The 10236-nt window shown below is 41.9% G+C and overlaps 1 pseudogene; it reads left to right on the forward strand.

Annotated features, from left to right (window-relative positions):
* The first annotated feature begins 2479 nt into the window (after positions 1 to 2479).
* On the forward strand, positions 2480 to 2835 carry LOC100941245 (annotated as a pseudogene).
* Positions 2836 to 10236: the final 7401 nt, after the last annotated feature.

Here is a 10236-nt window from a genome sequence, read left to right on the forward strand (position 1 = left end):
AATTGATTTCTATTTCTTTTCCTCAAAATGAAGTAAAGGGAATGAATTGTGGAATGAGATAAACCTGGTTTCCAATTCCAATTTTTTTTTTTTTTTGAGATGGAGTCTCTCTTTGTCACCATTGGTAGAGTGCGGTGACATCACAGCTCACAGCAACCTCAAACTCTTGGGCTCAATTGATTCTCTTGCCTCACCTCCCAGGTAGCTGGGAGTGCAGGCACAATGCCTGGCTATATTTTAGAGATGGGGTCTTGCTCTTGCTCAGGCTGGTCTCGAATCTGTGAGCTCAGGCAATCCACCTGCCTCAGGCTCCCAGAGTGCTACGATTACCGATTACAGGTGTGAGCCATCACCCTGACCTCCAATTTTTATTATAATTTTTCAATTTCAATTCTATACACCACGTGACTTCAGTTGTGACCCTCAGCATCTTCAATTGTAAAATGGAGACAACACCAATTGCTTCATGGGGGGTTACTGAAAGGATTAACGAAGACAATGAATGAGAAGCATCTAAACAGAGTGCCTGGCACTTAGAAAAGGCTTAAAATACCCCATGCATTTTACTTCCTTCTCATCCTTGAAATGTTTCTTTTATCTGCAGGAGGGTGAGTCATAGCTCATTGCTGCCTTGAACTCCTAGGCTCAAGCAATCATCCTATCTCAGCCTCCTGTGTTGCTGGAAATATAAGTGTGAGCTACCATGCCTGGCTTTAATCTATTTTTTAAGGTGAAATTTGGCAAGTTGACAAAAAAATGTGAGACTACCCCAAAAATATTAACCAAACAGGAAGAGGGACTTATGCTATAAAGCTATAATCACTTGAATAAAACTTTTTGGCCCAAGAATATATGAACATTTTAGAAATAACAGAATAGAGGGTCTAAAACCAGATTAGCTATCCACCTATCTATATACCTATCAGAATTTAGTACATGATAAAGATGGCATGTCAAATTAGAAGGGAAAGGAATTTATAATGTAAATATTGTTGGGGCAACTGGCTGTTCATAAGGGGAAAATAATGTATTTCAACCATTCTTTACATTATGCACAAAAATGAAGTCCAGTTTGATTAAAATAGATAAACTCCAAAATCAAAATAACAGTTAAATAAAAGAACATTTCCAAATGGAGGAAGGAAAAGCATTCTTTTTTTTGATGAGACAGAGGCTCATTTTGTCACCCTTGGTAGAGTTATCTGGTGTCATAGCTCACAGCAACCTCAAACTCTTGGGCTCAAGTGATTCTCTTGCCTCAGCCTCCCAAGTTGCTGGGACTACAGGCGCCAGCCATAACGCCTGGCTATCTTTACAGACGGGCTCTTGCTACCAGGTCTTGCTCTGGCAGAGGCTGGTCTTGAAGTGGTGAGCTCAGGCAATCCACCCTCCTTGGCCTCCCAGAGTGCTAGGATTACAGGCCTGAGCCACTGTGCTGGGCCTCAGGAAAAGCATTCTTAAACAAGACCTAAAATTCAGAAACCATAAAGAAGCTGGGAGCGGGGCCTCATACCTATAATCCTACCACTATGGGAAGCCAAAGTGGGTGGATTGCTTGAGCTCTGGAGTTTGAGACCAGCCTGAGCAAGAGGGAGATCCCCATCTCTACTAAAAATAGAAAAACTAAGACAAGATGATCACTCGAGCCCAAGAGCTTGAGATTGCTGTGAGCTATAACACCAGGGCATTCTACTCAAGGTGCCAGAATGAGACTCTGTCTCAAAAGAAAAAAAAAAAATAAAGAAAAAGAGTAGGCTCAGCACCTGTGGCTGAAGTGGCTAAGGCACCAGCCACATACACCTAAGGTGGCGGGTTTGAATCCAGCCTGGGCCCGACAAACAACAATGATGGCTGCAACCAAAAAATAGCCAGGCGTTGTGGCGGGCGCCTGTGGTCCCAGCTACTTGGGAGGCAGAGGCAAGAGACTCGCTTGAGCCCAGGAGTTGGAGGTTGCTGTGAGCTGTGATGCCACGGCACTCTACCCAGGGTGATAGCTTGAGGCTGTGTCTCAAAGAAAAAAAAAAGAAAGAAAGAAAGAAAAAGAGTGGTAGATTCATTTTCATGAAAAATTTAAACTTATTACAAAAGCCACCATAAAAAAAAAAAAAGCCACCATAAAGTTGTCTGTAAAGAGCTTCTACAAATCCACAGTAAAAGATTAACATTCTAGTAGAAAAATAGGCAATTCACAGGAAAAATACAAATGCTAACAAACATGAAAAAATGTGCACTCCTTAGTAATCAGAAATGTAAAGAACAAAAATGAGATTTAAAACCATCTATAGCATCAAACTCCAGAGAAACCTTGGGCATCTTGAGAGAATGTCTATAGTTTAGGAGTAGCAGAGGCAACTCTGCAGGAGGAAGTAAGCTCCACTGGGGTGTGGTTGTTTGTAATCTTAGCGTCTGGCACTTAGGGTCAAGGCTTGGAGCTTACCCCTCAGACCCACGCTTCGGACCACTGGTCCCCAGAGCAACTATGAACTTGGAGTGGGTGTCCAATGAAGAGAAGAAGAACCTGTTTTGGAAATACTACCTGGGTGGGTTTGCTTTCCTGCCTTTTCTCTGGTTGGTTAACATCTTCTGAGAGGCCTTCCTTGTCCCAGCTACACAGTCAAATCAAAGGCTGTGTCTGGCGGTTAGCTGTGGGCTTCCTCTTCTGGGTGATGTGCTCACCACATGAATCACCATCTTCCAGATCTGCAGGCCTTGCTGGGGTGCCCTAGGGGACTACCTCTCCTTCCCCATATCCCTGGGCCCCCCTAACAACTTCTGCACTGGCTGGGGACCTACTTATTCTCCCAGAATAGGCTCTTTTGCCTAAGATTTGTTCCCATGTCCTGTGTTTTCTGCTGACATCCCCCCTATAAAGGATCTTTTGGAGATCAAAGCATAAAATGATTTAACATTAAAAAAACATTTATTGAGTGCTTAAAAATAAAAACATCTTGGGCAGCGCCTGTGGCTCAGTGGGTAAGGTGGCGGGTTCAAACCCGGCCCCAGCCAAACTGTTAACAATAAATTAGCTGGGCGTTGTGGCGGGTTCCTGTAGTCTCAGTTACTCAGGAGGCTGAGGCAAGAGAATTGCCTAAGACCAGGAGTTGGAGGTTCTGTGAGCTGTGACGCCACAGCACTCTACCAAGGGCGATAAAGTGAGACTGTTTCCACACACACACAATAACAATAATAATAATAAAAATTTATAGCTTGAAAAATATTTTAGTGGGACTCAAGTATAATAAGAGGGACTTTATCTAACAAATGCACTGAGTGTAACCTAATTCTTTGTACCCTCAATGAATCCCAAACAATAAAAAAAAAAAATAATGCACCAGGCATAGTGACTAATGCCTGTAATCCTAGCCCTCTGGGAAACTTAGGCAGGTGGATTGCCTGAGCTCACAGGTTCAAGATCAGCCTGAGCACAAGTGAGAACTCGTCTCTAAAAATAGCCAGGAGTTGTGTGGCGCGTGCGGCTCAGTGGGTAGGGTGCCAGCGCCATATACCGAGGGTGGCAGGTTTGAATTCGGCCCCAGCCAAACTTCAACAAAAAAATAGCTGGGTGTTGGGCAGGCGCCTGTAGTCCCAGCTACTTGGGAGGCTGAGGCAAGAGAATCGCCTAAGCCCAGGAGTCGGAGGTTGCTATGAGCTGTGATGCTACAGCACTCTAGTGAGGGCGATAAAGTGAGACTCCATCTCTAAAAAAAAAAAAAATAGCCAGGAGTTGTGGCAGGCACCTGTAGTCCCAGCTACCCAAGAGGCTGAGGCAAGAAAATTACTTGAGCCCAAGGGTTTGAGGTTGCTATGAGCTATCAGACCATAGCACTCAATCTCAGGGCAACTAAGACTCTATCTCAAAATAATAATAATAATAATAATTTTCAATATGGTTTATATCCAGGTTTATTTGGTATGTATGGAAGTGTTACCACTAGACTGCATAATGTGGATTAGTGGTAATAGGCAGAAAATGGTGCAATAGGAATGAAAGCAAAACTAAAGTCCACTGGTTCAAATACATGGATTCTTATTTGAAACATTTATGTTTTCATATTAAGTATCATCAGTTTTGGCCCAGCATGATGGTCATGCCTGTGATCCTAGCACTGTGGAAGGCTGAAGCAAGAGGATGACTAGAGACCAAGAGTTTGAGACCAGCTTGAATAAGAATGAGAACCCATCTCTACAAAAAAATAGAAAAATTAGCTGAACGTTGGTGGCACACATGTGTAGTCCTAGGTACTCCAGAGTCCAAGGCAGGAGGATTACTTGAGCCCAGGAGTTTGAGGTTTTAGTGAGTTATGATGATGGTACTGCATTGAGTCTGGGCAACAGACAGAGGAAGACTCTGTCTAAAAAAAAAATCCATTTTGGCTCAGCAGCTAGGGCGCCAGCCACATACACGGGAGCTGGCAGGTTCAAATCTGGCTTAGGCCTGCCAAACAACAATGACAACTACAACCAAAAAATAGCTGGGTGCCTATGGTCCCAGCTACCTGGGAGGCTGAGGCAAGAGAATCACTTAAGCCCAAGAGTTTGAGGTTGCCCAGGATGACATTTTTTTTTTTCTGTCTCAAAAAATAAAAAGTTGTGTTACTTGTATAGTATGGCATAATAGGTAATTGTCAGAATATATAAGATGCACCTATGGGTACTAATAGGGAAGGTTCTTTGCTAATGTGAAAAAGTCCATTTGCAAAATATTATATATAATATGGTCTCAATAATATAAAATATAATATGTGCATAACTAGAAATGTATATAAAAATGTCAGGGACTATACCCATAAAATAGTAATAGTGGTTACCTCTAATGAGAGAAGTGGGAGGCAGTTAAAGGAGACTACTTTTAGTCTATTTGTATATACTTCTGTTTTCATAGGCTATTTAAAATAAAGATAATGAGCTCAGCGCTCATAGCTCAGGGGTTAGGGCACCAGCCACATACACCAGGGCTGGTGGGTTCGAACCTGGCCTGGGCCTGCTGAACAACAATGACACTACAACAAAAAAATAGCTGGGTGTTGTGGCAGGGGCCTATAGTCCCAGCTACTTGGGAGGCTGAGGCAAGAGAATTGCTTAAGCCCAAGAGTTTGAGGTTGCTGTGAGCTGTGATGCCACAACACTCTACCCGGGGCGACATAGTGAAAAAAAAAAAAAAAGATAATGTATTCTAATTATATGAATGCATTATATAGCATTTGCATAAGATTAAAATAAAGTGTAATAAGAAGTCAAAGAATTAATTATAGAAAATTTGGAAAATAATGTGAAACATGGCTCACAATTTCTCATTTAAAATCAGAATAGCAGGGCCAGGTGAGGTGGCTCACACCTATCATCCTAGCATTCTGGGAGGTTGAGGTGGGTGGATTGCTTGGGCTCATGAGTTCGAGACCAACCAGAGCAAGAGTGAGACCCTGTCTCTACTAAAAATAGAAAAACTAGCGTTTGTGACAGGTGCCCAGCTCCTTGGGAGGCTGAGGCAAGAGGATCTTTTGAGCCTAAGAGTTTGAGGCTGTTGTGAGCTGTGACACCAGGGAACTCTACTCAGAGTGACAGAGTGAGACTCTGTCTCCAAAAACAAAAAAAAAAAAAAAAAAAAAATAAAGGAAGAAAGAAGTTTCTACTTTTTATCAAATAAACGGTCAATTCAATCTTTTTCTAGGCGAGAGATCACTTGAGCCCAAGAGTTTGAGGTTGCAATGAGCTTTGATGTCATGGCACTTTCTTTAGAGGCCTCTGTCTTCCTACCCCAACCTGGATTTGCTGCCTAGGCAAACCACATAGTGGTTGTTCTGGAAATCTCCTTTGCCTCTTCCTACGTCAGATCTGTATTTATTAAAATCCCACATTCTCTCTCTCTAGGATTATTCCCTTATTTATGTAGAGCACATCTTTCAGGAGATACATTAAAAAAGGTACAAGGAAGGTGATTTATTCCTACCTTGCATTCTAGAAATGATTTTGTTCCATTCTCACGCTCAACTGATAGATGACAGGATAGCGAATTCTGAGTTAGACATAATCTTCCTTAAGAACATTGTAGGCATTGCCCCATTGTTTCCCAATGTTGCTGATGTCATTCTGATTCATAATCTTTTTTATGGGATCTATTTTCCTCTCCCGAACTTTTTATAGAATCGTCTCTTTATATCTGGTGTTCTAGAATTTCAACATAATATACCTACATGTGGATTTTTTTTTTTAAGTTGCCATGCATCTAGTGAATGCTTTTATTCTAAAAATTTTGGTTTTTTAAGTTCTGGGATTTTTCATGTATTATTTCTTTGATAATTTTTCTTCTTCTGTTCTCTATTTCCCTTTTCTGGCTTTCCCATAACTCAATTATTACACTTGCTAGCTGAATAGTCTTCATTTTCTTATCTTTCTTATATCTTTTTGTTCTGCTGTTAAATTTCTTCACGTGTGTGTTTCCACACTTCTATTGAATTTTTAAAATTTTAGCCATTATATATTTAGAGACAGACCAGGTTGGCATGAAGTGGCCTAACCATAGAATCCTAATTTACTGCAGCCTCAAATTTTTAGCCTCAAGTATTCCTTCTGACTGGCTCAGTAGCTGGGACTACAGGTACAAGCCACCTCATCCAGTTAATTTTTTTTTTTTTTTAAGAGAAAGTCTCAACCTGTTGCCCTGGAAAGAGTGTCATGGTGTCATAGCTCACAGCAACTGGCCAACTCTTGGGTTCAAGCAATCCTCTTGCCTCAGTTTTCCTATTTTTTTTTTTTTTTAGTAGAAATGGGGTCTTGAGTTTGCTCAGGCTGCTCTTGAACTTGTGAGCTCAGAAATCTACCCACCTCAGCCTCCCAGAGTGCTAGTATTACAGGTGTGAGCCAGATCCAGCTAATTTGTTTTAGATAGGGTCTTGCCGTGTTGCCCAGGCTGGTCTCTAACTCCAGACCTCAAGTGATTCTCCTATATTAGCCTCCCAAAGTACTGGGATTACAGGTATGAGCCACTGCACCTGGCTGCTATTATATCCATTAATGTCCCAGAGCTCTTTTATAGTTTCAAGTACTTATTTTATGTATATATCTTCTTTTACTTATGAGGATCTCAACTAAAGTCACTGTTCCTTGATTATCCATTCAAATTTCAGAGTAAGGTATTAAAGGTTGACTGGAGGGCTGGGTGTGGTGGCTCATACCTGTAATCCTAAAACTTTGGGAGGCCGAGGCAGATGGATTGCTTGAGCTCAGGAGTTTGAGACCAGCCTGAGCATGAGTGAGACCCCATCTCTAATAATAGCCGGGCATTGTGATGGGTACCTGTAGTCCCAGCTACTTGAGAGGCTGAGGCAAGAGAATACTTGAGCCCAAGAGTTGGAGGTTTTGTGAACTATGATGTCACGGTATTCTACCAAGGGCATCAAAGCAAGACTGCCAAAAAAAAAAAAATGTTGACTGGAACTTTTGTGTGTAGAGACATGGCTTACTTTCTGGTGGGTTTTAACTCATAAGATGGTCTATTTGACTCTTCTCATTGGAGGACCCTCAGCTACCTGAGTTTGTAGGCTTTTCTGTTGGCCTAGTCACTTTCACTAGGGAAGATCCCCTAATTTCCAAACTGGGAGATCAAAACTTAGCTGGTAAGATTCTCCAAGCTGAATGAGGGATGGAGGCTGAGAGTATCCCTATTTAAAATACAGACTTAACCCTCTGTTGGAGCATGGTTCACCATAGGATTAAAAGGAACCATAGGAGGATAGTGGAGAGAAATGATTGAACAAGGAGAATGGATGAGAGAAAGTCAGATGGACTTTCAGTTAGATTTGGTGGCAAACCAAATCTAATTAAGCTGCAACAGAACTCAGATCCAGCCCAACTCCAGGTCACAGTGACTAATTTTCCCCACAATAGTGAGTGACCCGACAAAAAGGACCCTGCCTTTTTCTATTTTCGCTGGTTTCTGCGGTTCTTTTACACGAATGTCTGTCATATTATAAACACTCATGAGACATATGAAGAACAAAAAAAAAATAAAAATAAAAAGCCCATGTCAAGGAGAGGAAACAGTGCTTGAAGCAGATGAAGTGATAGCTCAGATTTTAAATTATCAGACGAGGACTTTGAAATAGCGCTGATAAATATGTAAAGGTTCTAGTGAAAAAGGTGGATAAAATGCATGAACAGATGGGGGATTTCAACAAAGAGGTAGAAACTATAAAAAAGAGCCGAATGGAAGTGCTAGAAATGAAAATAAGAAGTGAAGAACGTTTTTTCAATGGGCTTAGCAGACCGAACACAGCATAGGGCCAACCAATATGCTTGAAGACAGGTCAGTATAAATTATCCACACGAAAGTACAAAGAGGGAAAAAAAAGAGTGCAAATAAGGAACACAGTGCCCAAGAACTGCAACAATATTAAACATTCTAACATATGTGTAATTGGAGTCCCAGATGGAGAGGGGAGAGAAAACTCAGCAAAAGAAGTATTTAAGGAGATAATGGCTGAGATTTTTCCAAAATAGATGAACGAATACACAGATTTGAGAAGCTTAAGCAAATCCTAAGAAGGATAAATACATACAAAACCACACCTAGACATACAGTCAAACTACTTGAAACCAAAGATAAAAATAACATGTTAAAAGTAGCTAGAGAAGAAGACATATTACATACAGCAGAGCAATAAGACAAAGAACCGATGACATATCAGAAATGGAGACCAGGGGACAATGAACAATACCTTTAAAGTGCTAAAAGAAAACCCCCAAATCCTAAATATCCTTTGGGCATGAAGATGAAATAAAAACATTTGCAGGGAGACAAAAGCTGAGAGAATTTGTTTCAGGTAGAGCTGCATTATATGAAATGCTACAAGAAGTTCTGGAAATTGATGGTAAATCTCAGATGAAAGTCCGGATCTGGGATGGATGTGGTGGCTCATGCCTGTAATCCTGACACTTTGGGAGGTGAAGGTGGGAGGAGGCCAGGAGTTCAAGACCAGCTCGAGCAACATATCGAGAACGCTACAAAAAATTTTTAAAAATTAGAGGTCAGCTGCAGTGACTCACATCTGTAGTCCTAACACTTTGGGAGGCTGAGGTAGGAGGATCACTTGAGGCTAAGAGTTCAAGACCAGCCTGAGCAACATAGTGAGACCCTGTCTCTACTAAAAATATAAAAATTACTCAGGCTGGCTCGGTGCCTGTAGCTCAGTGGCTAGGGCACCAGCCACATGCACTGGAGCTGGAGGGTTCAAATACAGCCCAGGTCTGCCAAACAACAATGGCAACTATAACTAAAAAACAGCTAAGCATTTTGGCGGGCACCTATAGTCCCAGCTACTTGGAAGGTTGAGGCAAGAGAATTGCTTAAGCCCAAGAGTTGGAGGTTGTTGTGAGCTGTGATGCCGTAGCAGTCTACCAAGGGCAACATAGTGAGATTCTGTCTCAAAAAAAATTACCCCAGGCATGGTGGCACAGGCCTACAAGTCCAAACTACTCAGGAAGCTGAGGCAGATAGATTATTGAGTCCAGGAATTCAAAGTTACAGTGAGTTACAATCATACTACCACACTCCAGTCTGGGTGACAGAGTGAAACTCTGTCTCTAAAAGAATAAAAATAAAAAATGAAATCTGACCGTCATTCCTGTCTCCATGCCTCTACCCATTCCATTTGCCTATTTCAATGTTTCTTTCTTTCTTTTTAGAGACAGAGTCTCACTTTGTTGCCCTCAGTAGAGTGCTGTGGTGTAACAGATCATAGCAACCTCCTGCTCCTGGGCTTAGGCAATTCTCCTGCCTCAGGATCCTGAGTAGCTGGGACTATAGGTGCCCACTACAACAACCATCTATTTTTTTGTTGCAGTTCAGCCGAGGCCGGGTTTGAACCCACCACTCTCAGTATATGGGGCCAGCGCCCTACTTGTTGAGCCACAGGTGCTGCCCTATTTCAATGTTTCTTATTGATATTTAGCAACCTTGACCTCACCTACAAATTTCCAATAGAGTCTGGCTCATGTCCATGATAAATCCCTGATTGAAATAGCACTGGTAAAATCATCCTAACACTTTGGGAGGTAAAGTGCAATATAAATTAGAAAGTATTCTTTCCCCTCCTCCAACTATATTGTGCTTGAAGGAGTTACTATATTCCTATAAGACTCTGCTCTTCGGCTCGGCGCCTATAGCTCAACCGGCTAAGGCGCCAGCCACGTACACCTAAGGTGGCGGGTTCGAATCCCCAGCCCGGACCCGCCAAACAA

The sequence above is a fragment of the Otolemur garnettii genome, unplaced genomic scaffold, assembly GCF_000181295.1.
Source record: "Otolemur garnettii isolate 467f Iridium unplaced genomic scaffold, OtoGar3 scaffold00025, whole genome shotgun sequence".
Lineage (NCBI taxonomy): Eukaryota > Metazoa > Chordata > Mammalia > Primates > Galagidae > Otolemur > Otolemur garnettii.